Here is a 23,150-nt window from a genome sequence, read left to right on the forward strand (position 1 = left end):
CATTTGCAGTAACCACTGAAAATAGATTAAGTTCATTTAGACTTAAAATTTCATTTTAGATAGATGGTTGCCAGCTTTCTCCAATTATGCATATTCCAACAACAGTATGCATGTATTTGCATATTTCATGAAATAAATGTGCAACTTAGTTGCACTCTGGTGTAAACGACCGGCTGGCTGAAGTGTTTCGCTGAATCCAAGTTACTCCTGAAGACTTTATTGAGCCTACTCTAGAAATTGTTTTTAAACCAACTAACGTGTCTTGTCAGTATGTCAGCATGCATGTTGACTTAATGGGATCCTAATTAAACTATCTGACTCGATGAGGCTGAATGCTATAGACTGATTAGCTTTTGAACCATCAGACAGACAAGCAGAAGTAGATTTTCTAATTTTGGTGAAAAAAATATTTAAAACAAAAAGAACAGCTGAGTTTCTCACCTTTAAAACAGGAAACCCTCCACTGGCACAACTGAATTCAGCACTCTGTGGAGGACTGGATGCCATTACTTTTAGACACTCTCTCCAGACCACCCCCCTCTCTTCCACTCTACCTGCAGGCTGAATGATAGCAATGAGGAGGCAAATTAATGTCTTAAGGTTTGATGGAGAGCACCCCTGCTGACACACACAGAGGACACACACAGTGTTTCCTTTAGGGCTGTCCCCAGTCTCCTGTCAACTGTAAGACAGCAATGCCCCGACCGTTTATTGATGAGACAGCAGTGGTTTTCACTGACTTGCTATTTCCCTCCAGCTGTTTGAAGAATTCCTTTTCTCTGTCTTCATCGGGTAACAGATTGATATATGACCAGGAGCAAAACCCACTTTAGAAAGAATGAGCTGGTTTAAAATGCATGAATCAAGTAACTGATTCATACCTTTGAAACTTCTACAGTAAATAAGTAGCATCTGCTTTGGTTGATACAAAAAGTCCATTTGCCTAATCAGGAATTATGCCGAGGTTGAAGGGTATTTAAAAAAGATTTATTTAAAAAATGTAGAAAATGGTTTTAAATTCAGCACTGATTTATGCAAATGATACCATTTTAGTCTGTGTAAGTATATTACACAGAGTGTAAAGTTTCTGGATAGTGAGAAAACGTACTTTATCTACAGATAACCATTTTCAGATCCTGAAATTACATGATGAAGCTGCCTGATGTTCTGTGGGCTTCTAATGTATTTGTGCTGTATGTGCTAAAAATGTGCTAAAAATCACTAACCCTAATGACCGCTTGAGACTGTTTCCAAACACGAGTCAGTCCCAGAGAGTCCCATATTAAAATGCCCTGTTAAAGAGGTGCATTAAAAAACAGGCATTTCAGGTGTTTTTCTGTTTTTCTGTTTCCCTGATGAGTGTGAGTATTGCATATAGATTCTTATACATAACTTTGCTCTTTGTTTTTTGTTTTTTCTCATTAACTGCAAACAAATGTATTGTTCTATAAGCATTAATGTATGATCCTATTTGTACTTGTTGATTTGATGTCAAACTGGTACATAGCTTAAGCCTACTTTTGACTTCTGTTATTGTATTTACTCTTTCCTTTTGGACTGTGAAATACCACCAGAGTGAACGAGAACTATATCTGTGGCTCGGGAGGAGGCACAGGTTATCTACTGACTGTAAGGTTTCTAGTTAAGGTTTTCTGGTTGCTCCACTTTTTATGAAAACATATGCTTGGGTGAGGTATTGAACCCAGAGCTGCTGTGAATGTTAGATTCACAGCCTGATGAGCACTTAGACGTGGAAAAAATGTTTTTTCATGAGTAATAAAGGGGTGTTGCATAAAGCACGCTCAACACTCAAAAACAATAGAAAAGCACTGTAGAGGAACCAGTCCATCTTCCTGTGATGTGATGTCATATGAACTGGCCAGTCACATGAAAAAAAAATATTGGTTTAATGCACGTTATTGATTAGGTAGCAATTATTAGAACACCATTGTTTAAGATATGCCATCTAATCATAATGACTGGTGAAGTCTGGTTACTTGGAACTTTATTCTTTGGGATTTTATTAAGCGGATTCTTTTTCATTGGCTTTCATTTGTGACATGCATGCAACACTGTCCCTCAGAAGTCAAACCCAGAGCAACTACATTTGGTTTACACACATTGTTTCACCCAAGAATACTGAATGACAGTCTATGCAGATGAATTCAGTTTAAAATATTGGATGAGAGGTGGTGTGAGCTCCGTTTGAGTCCGTAGCACTGAATCAATTTACAGTTACAACAGTCCAAATTTCCTGCAGCTCTGCAGACGGTCATTTGCTTTAGTTTGGCCTGAAATCTTCCTGTTTTGTTTCAGTCACAGTGCCTTCATTAAACCTGCATCTAATCATAACTGACAGCTGTTTTTAGTAAAAAGCTCTGAACAACCTCCTGCTACCTACCGACTCCTACTACTAAGCTAATGACACCAAAATACTTTTAATCAGACTTGGTATTGAACTTCTAATGAATTCTGATGCAGTGATTTTAAAGAATTCACTATTTCGTAGCATGTTAAATAACGTTAATCTAATTTATGCAAAGCTTTGCATTTGCTTTCATGATAGGTTTAACTTAATTGCCCCCGTATATAAAAATAGTAATTGTATCAGCAGGACTTGGTGCATCCACAGTTTCTTTGTTTTGATGTTCATCAAAGATGAGTTTTTTAAGAAGACTTGAAGAGACATTCCCAGATTAGTTCTGCCCACACAACTGCCTGCTATGTTACTGGGAAGCAGACAGTAGCTGCCTGCCTGCCTGTTTGACTGACTGACCCTCATTGTCCTTCAGCAACCAGGAAGATCAGTGGACCAGGACCCAGCAACAAAAGGCTTTTAGGCACCGCTCTGTGTGTTTGTGTGTTCATGTATGTGTATAGCTGTCACGGCCCAGTGATATAAGTGTCTCAGCACCCTGGATGGGTCCCACAATGACAGGAAAAGAGAAAAAGCTGTCACTTCAGAGGGTCTTTTCAAAACCTGCATCACTTTAGAACAAACAGGGCCTAAAAAGCCACATAGTTCTCCAAGCAGTGGAATGACCGATGCTCAGCTTGTGCAGAAAATTATTTTATTAATTACCCCAGTGCGCGCGCGCACACACACACACACACACACACACACACACACACACACACACACACACACACACACACACAACCTTTGCATTTTCACTGCTCATGCATTTCTGTTTTCCAGTTGTCTTATCACTGTTTCTTTAAGCCAAGTGTTTATTTATGTGCAGTCTCCACATGATGTTGGATCATGTTGTCAGAGGTCACAACCTGTTGCTGTTCCAGTGGGACTGGAGTGAGGCTCACATCTTGATCCATGCCAGTAGGTCACACTAGGCATTTGATAGCAGCAAGGCAAACAGAACTCTTGGACGTCAACTCATCCATCGATCATGGCTCAAGACAGTATCAGCCAAGCATGCAGCGCTGTCACTCACAGGTAAGCAAGTCCCCCGTGACCCTGCTTCCTGTTGGTCACGGGGGACTTGCTGTAAACCACAGGGTTAGAGCACCAACTGTTTTTGGAGGCTCACACAATGAATGTTCTAGCATCTTTACCAGTGTTGGCCAAGTTACTTTGAAAAAGTAATTAATTATAGTTACTAGTTACTTCTTCAAAAAAGTAACTGAGTTAGTAACTGAGTTACAAGATTCTAAAAGTAATTAGTTACTTGAAAAGTAACTATTGCATTACTTAAAAAAAAAAGTTGAACCCTCTGGGGTCCAGGGTAGAATTGGCCTTTAAAAACTGTTTATTTGCCTTGTTTGGTCTCATTCTTTTCAGCACAACCTCACGTGTCTGAATTTACAGTTATGTTTTCATTTTTACAGACTGTATCAACACAATTGATCTAAAACATAAAATCAGAGTAGAAAAAGTTGTTTTACTGTAACAACCACAAACATGTTTAATGAACCATATTTCAGAACTTTAAATGCAAATATAAATTGACAATTTTAAAATCATACGCAGAAGTTTTGCAAACAACAAAGTTATTTGCAACCATTTACCTTTTACGCCTTTTTAAAATAACCATTTCAAACTATTTACAGAACAATCAGCTGTTCTTCAGTAAGATGCCACAAATTATTTGTGCCACTGCAAAAATATCTGTCCACTATAACGGAAACATCACAGCCTGACCTGCACAACCTGCAGGTCTGACAGCAGCAGGTGTGTCACTCCTGTTTCTACCTGGAGACAGCAGTCGCCTCATTGTTCTGACACACAACACAAAACTATCCACAACACTACACACTAACTACACACTCCAAACACGCTAAACGTCACAAATCTCTCACATCTCAAAACTCTCTCTCTCTCTCGCCGTCACTCCTAAAACGTCCCCTCTTCCTAAACAACCAAATGTCATGCTGCCATATCATCTTTTGATTGGTCGACATGGTGCATTTTTCCACCAAGAGGCTGTTGTTTTTTTATTTTTGTTTTTGTTTGTCATAAGCAGAGAGTGCTCGCTGCGCTGTCCTTAGACAGTAAACGTGATGAAAGTATTCATATATATTGTTTATCATGACTCTGGTTTTAGTTGCCCTCTTAGCACAATTTAAAAACTGGTATATATCACCTTGTTGCTTTGTCATCTTGAAGTGGTCATGTGATTGGCTTACCACGACTACTTTATTCTTCCTCAGCCAAAAGCACTCATGCAATTGTTTTGCCCCCTGAGCTCCAGGCGTTGTGTCAAAAAGTCATAGTTTGCCAGAACGTGATTGCCGTCCACGGGAGCGCGCAGCTGCTTAAAGCTGTAGCGAAGTAGCTGTAAGATTACTTACAGCTACTTCCGTGCAACTGATATAAGATGCAGTAAGCTGAATACAGCTTCAATCATGTGTTTATTGAAAAAAAGTAACGTAACCGCATTTTCTTGTTAGTAAAAGCGTTGTAACGATAGAAATAGTAATTAGTTAGATTACTCGTTACTGAAAAAAGTAACGCTGTTACTTGTAACGCCGTCATTCCCATCACTGATCTTTACTCCTTTGCATAAGGAAGCTAGCTAATGTTTATCCCTAGTTCCTCATAGATCTTTGGCTCATTTTGCCACCTGCTGCAGGTGCTGATATATAAATGAAGGTCTGGGCCCTGAAGAAGTGACAAAGATATTATTGTCATGCTTTGCCTTTCTGTTCTTCAGTTTTGATGTTATAATATCACTTCATGCATCTTTCAAAGTATGGCATCCCAAATATTCATCTGGTTGCTTTTACTTCCTCTTCTGGTTTCGGTCCTGTTTTGACTGTGTGTCCTGACCGTTCACACAGAGTTTAACAGACCACCAAAACTGGAGGGTCTGTTTGGTACATGATCTATGGGGTATATGAAGCAATGGCGCTTCAGATGACTGCTGAAACCGTTTTCACTGCAGGCCTCAGTCAGTGAATGACACTCCTGCCTGTGTCCAGTATGGAGGATCACAAAAGCCACGCACATCCAAATGAAGAATTCTGTGCTTAAATAATGAATTGTATAATAAATTATGCATTTGTAAATTCATTTTTATTATTTTATGTATTCAGACATTACTAAAGTCATGTATTATTTAATAATTGAATTTAAAATAAAAACGCTATTTTTAAATCAATTTTTTAAATGAATTATTAATCCCTCCATAAATACTTCACAAAAAAAGAATTCATTTCTCAATAAAAAAGGTTTTATACACTGCTGAGTGTGCTCATAGCTTTGCCTTCTAAGAAGTGTGTGTGCTTGCACAACGGCCATTCAGCCTCGGGATTTACACTCTGCCCAACACGGATATATGAAGGAATGGAGAGCTGCTAGCACATCAGTCCAGATGTTACCACATTTTCTTCTTTCTGATACTTAGAGTTAAAAGAACCGAGACAGGGTGATTAAAATAAGAGCTGCAGAGGGCTTTTGCAGAGGGCAGACCCCAAACCCCAAAAAGTTGATTCTGTTCATCTGGACATAACTGTTTTAGTGACCAAGTCACTTGGATGTGTGACGAAATGTTTCTCCCACTAATAAAAGTGCGTCCAGATGAACAGAATCAACTTTTTAAGATTTCCTTACCTGGATGAGTTCCAGCTTCCATTTAAGTACATTTCATTTCTAAGAACTTAAGAACGTATCTGTTATTAGTTACAACACATGCACACGAGCATATTTCCAGATAAATGTCCAAACTGCTGTTCAGTGTGCTGACCAGTGTTCTGTTGCTTGTTACTCCTGACTGTCCTCATCAGCTCTCATTGCCATCTCATCAGGAGCTGGATCTAATGAGGGCCAGTCTCTCATTACTGCCCATCTTGCTCACTCCAGCTTGACCTATGACCTCGATCTTCCTACAGCCAATAGGTTGGGGTTTTGTTTTTTGTTTTTGGGGTTTGCTTGTTTGTTTTTTTACTTTCTTACCTATTCTTCTTTTAGCCTGTGGTCAAACGCAACTCTGAATTTTAAGGAAAGGTTTCCATAGGCAAGTTGATAAAACTGTTGTGTCATTTCATGTCATCTGAAAATCTGGATACATTTTATCCATAATTTGTGACAGAATAATATACTGAACCAAGAGAGTTAAGAAAAACTGAGGCAGGGGGGTAGTAGATTTAAATTATGATTATGATTTTAATATGGTAGAACTTCAGCTACCTTTGAATGTAACTAGTAGTTAAGAGTGGGGGGGGGGGGGGGGGGGTGACAGCATGGGGTCACAGGAAGGGTGGAGGTGAGGATTAAGGGGCAACAATGAGTTAAATATTCCCATTGTAGAGCACATGGAGGCCAATGCATCCCCCAAGCATAATTTGTCTGAATGTCTATGTGTGTGTGTGTGTGTGCGCGCGCACGTACACACACACACTTTGTGAGGACCAAAAATGTGACTGTTACTACACTTGTAGGGACGAACAGTCCCTTATGGGGCCCAAATTCCAGGCCCCACAAGTTTAAAGGCATTTTTGAGACTCAAAATGTAGTTTTAGTGTCAGGGTTACAATTAGGGCATGGTTAGGTTTAGCATGAGGACTGGGGTCAGGCATTTGTTTTTGATGGTTAGGGTTATGGTAAGCGGCTAGGGAAAGCATTATGTCAGTTAGATGTCCTCACTAAGATATAAAAGTCAAGTGTGTGTGTGTGTGTGTGTGTGTGTGTGTGTGTGTGTGTGTGTGTGTGTGTGTGTGTGCGTGAGAGACTAGAGCTCAGGTCTTGGTCCATGGTTGTTGGAGGTGAAGGGGCTCTCCAGAGAGTGGAGGACCCTTGCTGTCAGACAAGAATCTGAAGAGACCTCCCAGTAGCCATCAGTGGTGAGATCCTGCAGCTCCAGTGCTTCACAAACCTCAGCAGTGGAGGGAGGTAAACCAAGTGAAGATTTCCAGCTGACTCCAGATTTACACATATTATGAGGCAAACGTAACACAACTACCAAACCACAAAACTCTCACCCTGCAACACTAGCAGTACTGGTTACATGTGACAAATACATGTTAATAGTGTGAACTGGAATCACTGGTTTACTACAGGACAGGCAAATGAATGTTAGTGTTCATTTTTCCAAATCGATATAACTAGCATATATTTATACAATAAACTGCAATAAATGAACCAGAAGATTTTTCCACATCGTCTCAGTTTCATGAGTGCAGGATATGGAGATGCTTTTTGAAGTGAATGGTGAAGGTGGTGTCAGAGAGGACACATGAGGATGTTGCTCTATTGCTCCCGATAAAATGATTTTCTTTCCCACTGCTGAATGTCACTGATGGTGCTCACTTTCAGTGTCACTTTAAATGAAGCACTGCCATCTAATGGCAAGAGTCAAACATTCTGCAGGAACACCAACACAGTGCTGTGAAAAACCTGCTCCCCCTTCCTGATTTCTTAAATTTTTATTGCATATTTGTCAGATTTACAAGTTTTTGAGTTTTGGTTTAAAGAATGATTTACTTTATTATAGGAAAACAACGATCTAAACCTTCCTGCCCTGTGTAAAAGAAAAAAAATCCCATTGCTTCCTTGTTAAATCATTAATTAACTGATTAATGACATTTTTTTGTAAAGGTGAGGCCTGATTACTGCTGAATCAAAATACCACAAACAAAACAGGTCCAACAAAATGAAGCAGGCTAAAAGATCCTGTGGCAAACCATCGGTGCCATGATTCAAAGAAACTCAAAAACAGAACTGCACTGAGCCTCTGTCAGTCTAGAGGGTTACAAAACCATTTCTAACCATTATGGGGAAACTTGGAACAGTCCAGAACTTTGCCAGAGTGACCAGACTACCAAAATCACTCCAAGAACACGTCAACAACTCATCTAAGAAGTTGCCAAAGAACTTATGATGAGACAAAAACTGAACATTTTGGAAGGTTTGAGTAATATTACATAAGGCATAAAAATAATAGCATTTCATAAAAAGAACATCACCACAACAGTGAAACATGGTTTCGGTGGTGTTGTGGGCTGGTGCTGCTTTGCTGCTCAAGGACCTGGATAAAAATGGAGCCCTGAATTCTGCTCTCTTCCAGAAGATCCTAAAGGACATAATCCCAAACACAACAGCAACTCCAAGAAAGAAAGAAAGAAAGAAAGAAAGAAAGAAAGAAAGAAAGAAAGAAAGAAAATGAGGGTTTTGGAGTGGCCCAGTTTGGACTTAATCAGATTAAGATGCTGTGGCACCTTAAAACAGGCTGTTTGTGCTGGAAGACCCTCTGATGTGGCTGAATTACATCGATTCTACAAAGAAGAGCAGGCTGAAATTCCTCCAATGTGACAGACTAATGCCAGTTATTGCAAATGACTGATTGCAGTTTGTATTGGCAAAGGTGGCAAATCCAACTATTACATTTATTGGGCAATTACTTTTTCACATAGGGCCAGGTAAGTTTGGAGTTTTCCCCCAATAAATGCAATCATCATGTAAAAACTGCATTTTGTATTTACCAGGGTTATTTATTTCTAGAATTAAAATTTGTTTGACAAATGTGACAAATATGCAAAGAAATATGAAATCAGGGAGTGAAAAATACCTTTTCACAGCACAGTATCATTTCATGTTGGGCATCCCGTTCTTTGTAAGCCAAAAGACAATATAATAATAAATGTGTTGTTCAAACTTTTCAGGGGTGTTAGAAACATGGACTGAGTTTGTGCTTAAAGTGTGACCAAAAACACTCTGCTCTAAGCATTTGCTTCTTGAGCAACCATAAACATAGATGTGGTTTCCCTGATGAAAATACAAAGACTGATGGATCACTTCTGAGCAAACTCCAAGTCTGCAACATGGTGGTGACATCTGGTGAAAGACGAACTACCGGGAAACAAAGCTACATCAGAAAGACCTGCATCCTGTACTTAGCCCCAAACAGTTCATTAGTCCACTGAGTTCTTTTTTTTCAAAGATGTATCATTATCCTTCTACCTTCATTGGCACATGATGAGTAAACATGGTCACGTTTGATAGTTGCATGCATTTTGCAATATTCCTCATTTACAAACACAGCTGCTCACATATGCACACGTGCCCCTGCAGCTGTCTTCCAGGCCAGGCTGTGTGGGCATGTTATCTGCACGTCCTGACATGTTTGGCTGTATAAAGAGTGGTACAAAGTAAGCAGCCTGTGCCGTTATAAATCTGCACAGGTGCAATAAATAGTAGTAGCGAAACATGATATGTAAATTTCTTTTACCGCATGGATCCAGACCTGTCAGTGGCTGTTTGACGAAATTATGCTAAATCATATATTTAGTTACATTTGCTTTATACCGACTTGATGATGTAGACTTACCTTTTTATTGCCAAGTGAAAATGATTCAATGATGACCAATCTGTATGTGTATGGCCAGGTGTTCGTGACGTACTGTTTAGAAGAAAGCCTGAGGTTTTATGACATTTACATAATCTTTGTTTTTAATGGAAAGTAAATCTGCTGTTACTGTGTAAGATAAAACGTTGTAGTCACAAGGTGACATACTGTACATCCATGTTTATTATGCCCCATCTTAGAGAAGCAAAAACATGAATCGTGTCTGTGTTTGCTCAGCCTATCACATACCTGCCCTTCACCTGCAGTAGGGGGTGGAGATGCTGCATGGTATGTCAGTGTAAATCTTTAGCATATCACAAAACACACACACACACACAAACACACACACAAACACACACACAACCCCTTCTGATGAGTTGCTTCTTTTGAAGTTCTCAGTTTACTTTGTCTTTGGCCTTTTGGATAACCTCTAAACCTCCGTAACACAGGCAGAAGGTTACTCTAGTTCAGGTTCATTTCATCTTTGGAAGAACGGACTTAATATATGTATTTTTACCTGACTATACTTGTAAAAATATAGTATTTAAAAAAGGGGGACACTTGACATGACAAACAAAGAAAGATAAGCACATTCAGTTAAAGCAATAACATGGACACATTAGATTCAATTAAAGCATTAAGATGGGATTTAAAAAGTATAATGCATATGTGGTATAGGGCATATGCATATTAATAACATTGTTAATCAGACTGTATAGTCTATGGGAAGATATCAAATATCCTTAGTGCTCAGTTGATCAATGGCAAACTAATTTCACTCTCAGAGTACAGACTTGTGGTTCCTGGAGTTTCTTAATAATAATGGATTGGATTTATAAAGCGCTTTTCGGGCCCTCAAAGCGCTTTACAATTCCACTATTCATTCACTCTCACATTCACACACTGGTGGAGGCAGCTACAGTTGTAGCCACAGCTGCCCTGGGGCAGACTGACAGAAGCGAGGCTGCCATATCGCGCCATCGGCCCCTCTGGCCAACACCAGTAGGCGGCAGGTGAAGTGTGTCGCCCAAGGACACAATGACCAAGACCGTCCGAGCCGGGGCTCGAACCGGCAACCTTCCGGTTACAACTCTTTGAGCCACGATCGCCCCAGAACCAGCCAATCACAGACTTGGATGCAAAAAAATCTGATCGGCTGCTCTGGTCTCCAATCAGCTCGAAATGACGAAATGCAATATCCCAGAATGCATGTTGTCCAAAACTCAAACGAGGCAGTGGCGGAGGAACACAGAGGGGCGGAGTTTGAAATATTACTCTTTCTGGGTCACAAAATAAACTTTTAAGATATTTTCATGTGAGAATGTTTCTGTGTAAACTTCAAATACCTGCTCGATTCATCAAGACATCACATATTTGCATAAGTGCTCTGACGTTTTCGGAGATGCCTGTTACCCACCAGCTGACCGCATAGCTGGACTGGCCATTGGGCATACCGGACATTTGCCCGGTGGGCCGATGATGATTTTTCATTTTTATGTTTGTTTGTTTGTTAGTTTTTGTAACAATATAAACAATGAAAGGTGGTGGATTAGCCAATTGGTCATGATCAACTCTGGGCTGGACCAATTACAATACATCCGTATTGAGGGGAAAAGGAACGCGATTCGTCCCGGACTTCAGCTACAATGAAAGAATAAAGTTACGTTGAAACCAAGCACACCATTGTTTTTCTTGTGACATTACCAATAAGTCTGATGTGTCACATGGCCCTCTTCCTATTGAAAAAAACAAAAGTTGTATCCAAGATGGCCGACTTCTAAATGGCCACCATGGTCACCACCCATCTTGAGGAGTTTGCCCCCTCACATATACTAATGTGCCACAAACAGGACTTTAATATCACCAACCATTCCCATGTTATTACGGTGTATCCATATAAATGGCCACCCTGTATAATAAGTATATAATAAAAATATATCATACACAACATGATATAGCAAGAAAATGTGGATTTTGTTCAAAGGGTTAATAAACATCTCCGTTCCAAAAAACAGAATTTTCTGGCTATCTTTTTGATGGGTTAAGACTATGATCAAAACTTTGTTCTCTCCCATACTTTGTTTTTGTCCTGTTTGTGGTCTCTCTATTCTGTCCTTTCTCTGTCTTCGCTATCCACTCAGCCTCCAACCAGTCACATCAGATGGCTGCCCCTCTCTGAGCCTGGTTCTGTACTCTCTTCCTGTTATAAGGGAGTTCTTCATGCCCAGTATTTCCAAGTGCTTCTTGTATAATTGCTGACAATGTCCCTATAATAATGTACGGTCCTTACATCACTATGTGTTAAAAATGTACAATTTTTACTAGTCATATAATACAATGGCATCTGGCTAAAGACAGTGAGCAAAATGCTAATGCTGAAGCTTCCTATTAGGGATTAATAATCCAATCAGTCACATCACAATACCTAAAACCTGATCTTTCAGTTACAGTCTATGTAGTAAAGCCTTTCCTAATGAGTAACCCTGTGAGCCAGTAGTTCAGGTTGCAGATCCTGCCCTGATTTAAGGCCCGATGCCACAAGTGTGAATGTCCCCATTATCCGAATATGTACACAGCAAATCCAGCATGTCCAAATTAACACTGTCGGATTTGATTTCAACACTATTAAAGTGTCTATATGGGTCCACACCAGAGAGTGTTCATTTAACTCTTTTTGGAGAGTTGGTACGTTAACTCTGATTTAGTGTTAAACACCAAATCTGTCTGGAGTTGATAATTTAACACTTGGTGTTAAGAGTTTATATATTAACTCTCAAAGAGTATTTTAGTTTAACTACGTAAGAGTTATCTTCTAATTCATTCTAAAAAGCGGGAATTTTACTGTTCTGAACTTCTAGAAATTTATTTTGGAAATAAACATTTACTAAAAAGATGCAATGGTTTTTGAAAAACATTTATTCTGAACTGTGCACCACAATTTCAAAACATTTTCTGAAAGATGTAACAGTATACATGTTCTCACTTTCATTAGAATTGTGTTTATCAAAAGGTCTGACATGGTAAATGCAAATAAAAGCATTCTCATCACTTATTTCTTCAATACAATATGCATGTCCTTCATTCATCCCTTTGTGGAACTTCAACGCACTTCTGCTCTCCCCCATATTCCATCTTCACAAGCATATCCTGTGTGGAGATTGAATAAAAATTAGTTGACACTAATTAATGGCACAAATAATCCAGTAAACAATTGCAGCACAGTAAAAAAAAAAAAAAAAAAAAAAAAAAAAAGGAATCCTTTTTGAGCCATTACTTGTGTAAAGTATTTTCCCAAAAGACAAGGACACAGGCAACAGGTAATACTGAACTAAATTTAAAACCTCAACCTTTTTCATTTTTACCTAAACCGTGTGCACAAAACTCTGGAGGGATCTATGCTAACGTAGAATCCAGTCAGGACGTCAGCTACTGCTGTTTGCTCGTTTTTTTTTAATGGGCGATCGTTTTCAGGCTTCAAGTAGCACCATTATACCAACATTTCACATTCTACACATTGTTTTAGGCGTATTTGACCAAAAGTTTGACTGAAAATTCACATGCAAGCTTTTTTTCAAGGCTGTGGTATTTGCCCACAAACAATACCTTTCAGCTAGCTAAAACAGAATATTATGCTATCAGCGAGCAACATGGCTAATGCCTTTCACACAGCTTTGTCTCAACTCCAAAGAGCCACAGAAGTAAAAGCTGATAATAATAATTGAAACAATCTTTGAAAAAAATGACTTACCAAGCATGGCAAACAACTCAAATACAGTGGGGCAAAAAAGTATTTAGTCAGCCACCGATTGTACAAGTTCCCCCACCTAAAATGATGACAGAGGTCAGTAATTTGCACCAGAGGTACACTTCAACTGTGAGAGACAGAATGTGAAAAAAAAATCCATGAATCCACATGGTAGGATTTGTAAAGAATTTATTCGTAAATTAGGGTGGAAAATAAGTATTTGGTCAATAACAAAAATACAACTCAATACTTTGTAACATAACCTTTGTTGGCAATAACAGAGGTCAAACGTTTACTATAGGTCTTTACCAGGTTTGCACACACAGTAGCTGGTATTTTGGCCCATTCCTCCATGCAGATCTTCTCGAGAGCAGTGATGTTTTGGGGCTGTCGCCGAGCATCACGGACTTTCAAGAGATTATCAGTGGTCTTGTATGTCTTCCATTTTCTGATGATTGCTCCCACAGTTGATTTTTTCACACCAAGCTGCTTGCCTATTGTAGATTCACTCTTCCCAGTCTGGTGCAGGTCTACAATACTTTTCCTGGTGTCCTTCGAAAGCTCTTTGGTCTTGGCCATGGCGGAGTTTGGAGTCTGACTGTTTGAGGCTGTGGACAGGTGTCTTTTATACAGATGATGAGTTCAAACAGGTGCCATTCATACAGGTAACGAGTGGGGGACAGAAAAGCTTCTTACAGAAGACGTTACAGGTCTGTGAGAGCCAGAGATTTTCCTTGTTTGAGGTGACCAAATACTTATTTTCCACCCTGATTTACCAATAAATTCTTTACAAATCCTACCATGTGGATTCATGGATTTTTTTTTCACATTCTGTCTCTCACAGTTGAAGTGTTCCTCTGGTGCAAATTACTGACCTCTGTCATCATTTTAAGTGGGGGAACTTGCACAATCGGTGGCTGACTAAATACTTTTTTGCCCCACTGTATGTAGAGCAAAATGTTCTGAAACGGCTTCACTTCAGCTTCGATTGGAGCCGTGCTGGGGGCGGAGTCTGTGAATTTACTCTGTTGGTGTCATAGCCCCTGTAGGAGTTCAGAGTTAAGAGGTCAAGAGTTAATGTTTCCATTGTAACACCTCCAGATTTGACAGAGAAACACTCATTTTTAACACTCGATTTAACTACTATCATTTTACACCTCAGAGTTACATTAAAAGAATGTGACTCTGCTTAGAGTAAAATTAACTCTACTTTTGCAAGAAGACTATTAACACCAAAACATTTAACACTTTTGAATTTGCTGTGTATGAAACAATTTGACCAATTTTTAAGTCCTGGGAAGGTTGCCATGTAACAATACATCCAATTTTTTTTTATTACTTAGTTTTTAATAAAGGTTTTACATATTTTTTACAACAGAAAAGGAAAACAACAAACAACCAAAAACAACAATAACAAAACAAGCAGTCGACTGAAAAGCACAGCTTTTTCCCACAAAGCAGTTCTGGCAGTGAGAACATGACTTTGTATTCATGAACTGACAGCACATCTACAGATGTAAGAGCAGCCTAGGAGAGGCATGCAGAAGTTTATATAGATGTGAGTAGGCACAAACAGGAGAAAGAAAAAATTTATTAATTTAAAAAAATTTCGGATAGATTTCAACCACTTGTCCCATCTTGTGGTATAAATATTAGCTTGCAACCTTAACAAAAAGGTAAGTTTTTCCATTTTATGAATCTCCTCAACAACGCTCAACCAGTCCAGAACAGGGGGGTCAGTACAGAGCCACTTACGAGTAATTTCTAAATAAAATGTTATGACAGGCCGTTGTTTTGATTTAAAGCCTATAGTTTGTTCTATCTTTGATATAACATCTTCCCAAAATTTAGAACGTTTTCGACACGACCAGAATATGTGGGTATGGTTTGCAACAGTTTCCCCAGCATGAAGAATTTCCCCGTGTTTGTTGTTTTGGTGTTATGAAAAATCGTACCACGTTTTTCCAACTAAATTCTCGCCAGTATGCAGAGGATGAGTTTGAAATAGCAGTCTCACACATATTGTCCCATCGCTCAGAAGTTATAACTGAGGACAACTCTCTCTCCCATCTTCCCTTTATATAATCTGTTGAAGTTCCCCTTCTTTTTAATATGCCCTGGTAGAGTTTAGAGATAACTGACTTACATCCCTTAAAGTATGTTTGTGAAATCAGATTAATTATTTCATTGGGTTGTGTATTAATTTCTTTAGTCACGTAATTGTAGGTATCTGAAAAAATCATTTTTTCCTAGCTCATATCTTTCTTGTAATGTTTGAAAACTTTGCAGGCCTTTCTTATCCAGTATTTTACAGTATACATTAATGCCTTTATGCGACCAGTTCTTAAATTGTAAATCCAATTGGTTTGGTTTAAACTCAGAGTCTTAAGCCACCCACTTAAGTACTTGAATGTGGTTCCTTAGATTTAGTTCTTTCACTAACTCAAACCAGATAAGCAATGTAAAAGATGCGAAAGGGTTCAGTTCTTTCTGGTGGGCTGTTGCCAGCTTCTGATCACCTATCAAGGCTTGTATTGGAATGACCCCACACATATTCTCAATGTCGTTCCGTCGGGCCCCATAAGTGTCATCACACCATTGTATAATTATTTTGAGTTGAGCGGCAAGGTAGTAATCTCTGAGACTTGGGAGGGAGAAGCCGCCTTTATCTTTATGGAATAATAATGTGCTATATTTAATTCTAGGTTTCCGCCCCCTCCAAATAAATCGAGATATTTGTTTGTCCCAGTCATGGAACTGAGATTTGGGGATTTTGATAGGCAGAGACATAAACAGATACAGTAGTCTGGGTAGGACTGACATTTTAATGACCTCCATTCTTGCACTAAAATCAAAAACAAGTGTTGACCATTGAGTGAGGTCCTCTTTAATCTTTTGGTTCACGGGCTCAAAGTTTTTTTTATATAAGCCATCTAACGATTTAGTCAGCCATACTGCTAAATATCTAATTGCTTTCAGAGACCAATCAACAGAATTTTTTTTTTGACCTCACTCAACGGGCTATAGTTAAAACTTCAAATTTGTGTTTTTCCTATGTTGAGTTTGTAACCAGAATACATCCCAAACCTTCCCAGCAAATCTAAAAGGGTCCGGATGGACTGGTCTGGATTCGACAAGTACAAGAGGACATCATCAGCATATAGTGCTATTTTATGTTCTCTTGAATTAACCACGACCCCATGAATACTATTATTTTCTCTTATTGCCTGTGCTAAAGGTTCAATGTAAAGAGCGAAAAGAGTCGGAGACAAGGGACAACCTTGGCGAGTAGATCTTTCCAACTTTACACGGTCCGTGACTCGTCCATTTATCTTGACTCTCGCGGTAGACATTGAATATAATGTCTTAATACTGTTAATGGAGTTTTCAGCAAAACCAAATCTTTCTAGGACCAAAATCAAATACGTCCAGCTAACGCAATCAAAGGCCTTTTCGGGATCCAGACTTTTTAGTACCGCTTTATGATTACTTCCTCTTACATTATTGATTATGTGGAGAGAGGGTCTTATGTTGTCTTGGGTTTGCCGGCCCCCAACAAATCCAGTTTCATCTTCATCAATCAAATCTGGGATGAACGAGTTTAGCCTATTAGATATAATTGAGGCGTAAAGCTTATAATGTTGGTTTAGGACTGATATCGGCCTATATGAGCTGCACAGCATTTTGTTCTTACCGTCTTTAGCTATAATTGTTATGATTGCCTCAGACCATGATGGGGGTGGGGCGGGGGGGTGGACATATTCTCTAATGTCCAGTTCATTGACCTTAGCAAAACTGGAAGCACCTCCACCTCAAATGCTTTATACCACTCAGCCGGCAGGCCATCTGTACCTGGTGTTTTGTTATTTTTTCGTTTCTTTAAGGCCATTTCCAATTCTTCTTCTGAATCTGTTTGGTTAGGCATTCATTTTGACACTCACCAATTGATGGCAAATCTAATGAGTTAAGAAACATTTTTATATCTTCTGTATTGGCTTGTGCAGGTTGTGTGTATAACATTTTGTAATAGGTTTGGAATGCCAAGTCAATGTTGTCAGCTTGAAAGGTCTTCTTACCCTCAAATCACCCTCACCATCAAATAATGTGTACAATGCACAGCCAACTTATGGAACAAAGCAATACTTCACACAGATCAACTGGACCTGGCCTCTTGTAACTTTACATTTGGCTTGGAAACTTTCATCATACCTTTAGAAAATTGGAAAAAATATTCTCAAACTACAAAATTGAGAAAACATGGGATTGTCAAAATTATTTCCTTCGGGATTAATAAAGGATTCTGATTCTGATTTCGATTTATACCCGATATATAATTTAAGTCTATGAGGGTTTGGAGGTTAGAGCTTTTAAAGTGGGCATTGGGCCTAAATCGTTTCAAAGGTGTTGTCTGTTTTTTGTGAGGTTTCAGTTCAGCTCAGTTTTATTTACATAGAGCACAGATCGCCTATGAATAACATTTAGTAGGGACAAAAAAAATCTTGGATCCCCTGTGGCCCCTCCACAATGACAGGCAAACGGCAGGTCAGCATGTCTCGTGGTAGCTCTGCTACCACTGCTGTCTGGTCTTGTGTGAATAAGAAACACACTGTACAGTGACACATGTAGATTCTGTGTGTCAGCATACACATAATGTGGAGGAGGTGGAGGGACTGAGTGATTTTCACAGCAGATTTTTCCATTTGTTAAAAATTAGATTTAAAAATATAGACCTTCCATTACAACTTGTGACATGAAGGTGAAAACACTTGACATGAATTTTCACCCACAGAAGAGCCAGTGGGCTATGGCCTCATAGAAAAGTTTGCTGAACTCAATCATTAATCTGTGATAGTGTTGCTGATGGTCCCTTATCCAAAACCTCCAGCTGTGTTTTCACAGCTGGCAGATAGAAAGCACAGAAACACGTTCTTGGCAGTCAAACACTTCTGGACTTCTGAACTGTTTAAGATAACTTGTTTTCAAAGGTTAAAGCCATTACCCCGCTGACCAATGCTGCCCATGTTGGCACTTAGCTTTCTTTTAGAAGAATTATTAAATGGCCAGGTCAGCATACTCATACTCACTCACAGAAACCTTCCTTCATTATTCCACTTGGTTTGCAGTGCCCCCTGCTGTTAGAAGGCCACATTTCAAATAAAAGAAAACAGACCTTTTTCATCCAAAGCTCTATAATTACATAGGTGTCTTGCAATGTAAAGTCAGGGTGGTCTGGCTTATTTACAGTTTGCTTTCTTTTAAACGTTTGGCAGGCTAGACATGCCATTTAGGTTTGCTGTGTTTTCTGTAATCTGTAATGTTGAGGAATAAACACCTGGTTGATCTGCACCTCATCTATGTCTCAAGCCTCCTGCTTTATTCCTGCTGTTAATGGCCAGTCCAACAGAGATGAGATTCACGTGGTCTAATTAAGAGTGTCTTTGTTTCTGTAACAGGAGTAAAACAGGAAATAGCACAGAAGCTTAGTTAACAGGCCAAAGCCGTTGGTGAGGTTCCCTAACTGCCAATTTATTAAAACCTAGTTTAAAACCTCAAGTATTCCATTAGTGGGCACAACAAAGTACACGGCAAACTAAAACACAATACTAAATAAAGAAAGATGTAAAGAAAAATTATATTGCTTACATTACTTGCAAGAGTGTACACCCATTATGCAAACTGTGCACTTGACCGACAGAACCTGCAGCATTGGAAATGGACAGGATTAAAACCACACTGATAAAAATGACTAAGAAATAATTCTAAAAATGGAGGCTAAATACTGAATAAATGATCCTTAACACACTTAACACACTTAATCCTTACTTAACACACTGTTTGCTGCTACAACTACACATGTTTCTTTTCCAACTATTTATTTATGAGTGACTTATGTATGTATGTATGTATGTATACACTGTAAAAACTGTGACTAGAGGTTACTTAAAAAAGTTATGGCAACAAAGTGACACTTGAAATAATTAAGTAGATTTTAATTTCAAAAGATTTATGTAAAATGTAGAGAAAATGTTAATTAAATTCAAATAGAAAACAAAAGTAGATATTAATAGAATTAAACTGTAAATATGTGTTGGATTTAGGGTCAAAATCTCAAACTGAAGGTTGAAATTGTCCAACTTTACCAAAAAAAATAATTGATATGAAATAAGTCTCTGAGAAAAATTACTTTGAATTTACTAACTATCTGGCAAAGGTTTAGTAAAAACTTCCTAAAATATCCATTACAAAGAAATGAAATCTTCTTGTTTTTTCAGTAAAACTCAAATTGGATTCAATAATTTTCCAAATAAACCTTAAAAATAATGACTGAATAATAAGAGAAAATGAAATGAATTTTACTTATTTTCTGAGTAAAATGAATCAATTTCACAAAGAAAACATCAAAACAGTAATTTGTTTTATTGTGGAAAATAAAACACAGTAATTTATAATATAACATTTTTCTGCTCGTATACACTGAATTCTCATCAACAATCTCCTGATCTCCTAAATACATTCCTCTGCTGTAAATTTGTTTTAGTGTCATAAACAGTTTATCACACAGCTTTGTGTACAGAGCAACAGCAACATAAAGCATGAATGTAAACCAGTTTTGTAAAAAAGAAATTAATCTTTAGACTGTAATATCAACATGAACCTGAAATTTGAATATCCTTTACCGTTTCCTTTATCTCTGTTACTTATTTATGATTGACAAACAAAAGCTTTAGTTTGTCAATCTTTTGTTAAATTGAATCACTCAATATAACTGTAGAACAAAGGTTTTTCACTCATGTACATGGAATATCAATAATGTAAATCAACCTTTTATCCCAATTTGGATGTTTAACCTGAGAAAATCTAAGACACATGTAAGAGGAAGTAACATTTCTACAGCTACAGGACTGCACTTCTGTTAAATTTTAAAGTTGTTTTAAACTAATGTTTTATAGTAACATACACTATAAACAAAGAAAAGCTTCACTAGTGATTCCTCCAATTTGTTGCCTTTCAAACAGAATATTCCTAAGAAACTTGTAGGTAATAAAAAACAAACATTAAAATGAAGAGCACAAATACAGCCTGACACATTGCAGGTCATTTGGGTAAGACATGAATAAGTTGAAATTATTTTGAAAACTGAAAAGATAGCTGCATCTAACAAAGACAAACCAAAGGTTTTCAGTGAGCTTATTTCCCTTTCATTCTTTCAGAGTCCTCACTTAAGCCAATAACTTGTTCTTGAGGCTGTTCACTTTTGGTGAGAGCTTAGCACAATCCAGTTCAAGGAAAAGTTTCTGGAATACTTCCAAGGTGTATTTTAGCTCTTTGGGATAGGCAAGATCGACTGCATATGTCAATCCAACCAGCATTGCGCATGCTCTTGGAAAATTGCCCAGAGCAGGCATAACTCTCACACCCTCCAGCACAATGCCAATGTCATCCTCCTCAGATCCAACAGCCTTGATTTTGTAGATTTTCATCCTCTGTTCAGAAAGATCTTGTGACACACCATCCTCATCAGCATCCTGAAACAACAAACACATGGGTTTTCTGACTGTAGTTGCACACATGAAATATTTCCTGGACACATCCTGTAGCTGAATGACAAATAAAACATGATAATGCCTCAAATTATTTGAAACTTGACAAACACATATGAATAACAAAAACAGAATAATGTTTCTACTTCAACACTTACACTGTACTCTTTGATCAGTTGATCAATGGACTCCCCAAGGTACACCATCAAGCACTGAATAACCAGATTTCTGGTTATGTTATTGCTAGGATTGCTTGGTGACTGAAAATGAGCAAGAATTCCAAAAATTACCATCAGATAAGTGACCATTTATTAAGACAAAACTGTGAGAATTGGCAGTATAAAAAAAAACTGTTAAATATCAAATTATCATCACATGGAGCATTATGTGCGATAATTAGCTGATGTTAATGCACATGCCTGGGTGCTGACAGTCAACACAAAGGTATTGTCAACATGCTTGACAGGTTCAATCTTTAAATGTGTCGTTTTAGTAAATTACATTAATTTAGTCATTTAGTTTTTTTTATCTAATTTAGTTTATGTTCGTCAGAAAGGGTTTTTCCTTCTTGGGACAAAACAAAAACCCAGCAATACCTGTACTTGTGTTTTTTTGTTTGTTTTTTGTTTGTTTTTTTTACTAAGAATAGACATGTATTTAAAATACAATTAAAACATGAAACCCATAATTGTGTTGTTAATTATATCAGTGACGTCCTGGCGTCCTCTTGCACTGACAAAAACATGCAAACAAATTAGTGGAGCTGTGCACCATGCAAATGAAATTTGACAAAAAAATTCTTTAAATAAAATTCCAAGCTGAAATGTCAGTGGAAAATACCTTGGCTATGATAGCCTGCAACTTCAATCCCATGCTGATCAGGTGAATTTAAGTTGAGGGATCTTCCATTACCTGAAAGGAAAGCAACATTATCATTAATCTCAGCCAAACCGATTTACTCACGAACAAATAAAACACTGAAAAAAACCAAACAATAACATTTTTAGGTTGTCTAAGTGACTTATACATTACGTTTAAACTGAGTAGCGAAACCCCGCGGTGATCTGAAAATGATGTGCCGGGAGTTGTGCTGTTCTCGGCGGCTTCAGTGACCCTCGAGCTCCCGGCTTGCTATCAAGCTGGTGGGTAGCAGATGCTCCGAAAACGTCGAAGCACTTTTGCAAACATGCGATATCTTGATAAACAGAGCAGATATTTGATGTTTACACAGCTACTTTCGCGCCTGAAAATATGTTAAAAGTTTATTTTGTGACCCAGAAAGATTAGTATGAGTAATTTTAAAACTTAGTAGCGGCCGCCATTATTGGAAACTGGAGTTCGAAAAACTGACTGTGGCTGACAAAATCACTCACAACTGACCGCAAAACCTTTTCATGAACTTTTAAACGTGGATGAAAGACGTTAAAACTCATCGGAATATACCGTTGATATTTTTTAATACGGTAAAACATGTGGTTAGTTAAAGCTGTTCAGTAACACAGTCGTGAAGGCTTGGAAAGTGACCTTGTGCTAGCAGTCCACTAACTGCCATTTGTGTAAAAATACGATACTATCATTACAGTGATGATTATTAATAAAATTTCGACGTATCATACTCTTTAAAACCTTTACTCAAAACCGATATACGTTATTGTTTAAACCGTGTCTTATATTTGAACAAATTAAGAAGTCTTACCTCTGACAAAATGGAGACGTCCACTCATGAAGCGCGTGTGTCCTGCACGTGGCACAAAGGATTATGGGCGGAAGTGTACAATGATTAAAATGAAAATGCTTTCATCAGTTAAATCTATTAGATTTCTTAAATTTTTTTAGTACTCAAACATTTTTTTTTAAATCTACTCAACAAACCATTGCTGAATTTACCCCAAACAAAACTGTGTAAATTTAAATAACTGAACATCTCAAAATTGTTGAATTTTGCTTAGATTTGATTAAAACTACTCATACACGTTTTTACTGAGTAATAATTACTATTACTCTCCTATTAGATTCTAATTAACCCCAATCACAGTTTTTACAGTGTATGTATATATTGTACTA

At 38.1% G+C, this 23,150-nt stretch overlaps 1 long non-coding RNA gene across 2 annotated transcripts; it reads right to left on the bottom strand.

Annotated features, from left to right (window-relative positions):
* Positions 1-19,943: 19,943 nt before the first annotated feature.
* On the bottom strand, positions 19,944-23,125 carry LOC146719353 (uncharacterized). 2 transcript variants are annotated; one of them, XR_014921430.1, is made up of 4 exons: positions 22,783-23,125; positions 21,927-21,998; positions 21,245-21,346; positions 19,944-21,071 (listed from the first exon to the last, which is right to left on the bottom strand). It is a non-coding gene; the product is annotated as an uncharacterized LOC146719353 (long non-coding RNA). The 2 variants fall into 2 exon arrangements; XR_014921431.1 differs by having other exon boundaries at positions 22,119-23,125.
* Between the last annotated feature and the right edge of the window lie 25 nt (positions 23,126-23,150).

This window comes from Copadichromis virginalis, linkage group LG1 (genome assembly GCF_057382275.1).
Source record: "Copadichromis virginalis isolate Kocher_CV1m ecotype Utaka linkage group LG1, C_Virginalis_male_GT1.1, whole genome shotgun sequence".
Classification (NCBI taxonomy): domain Eukaryota; kingdom Metazoa; phylum Chordata; class Actinopteri; order Cichliformes; family Cichlidae; genus Copadichromis; species Copadichromis virginalis.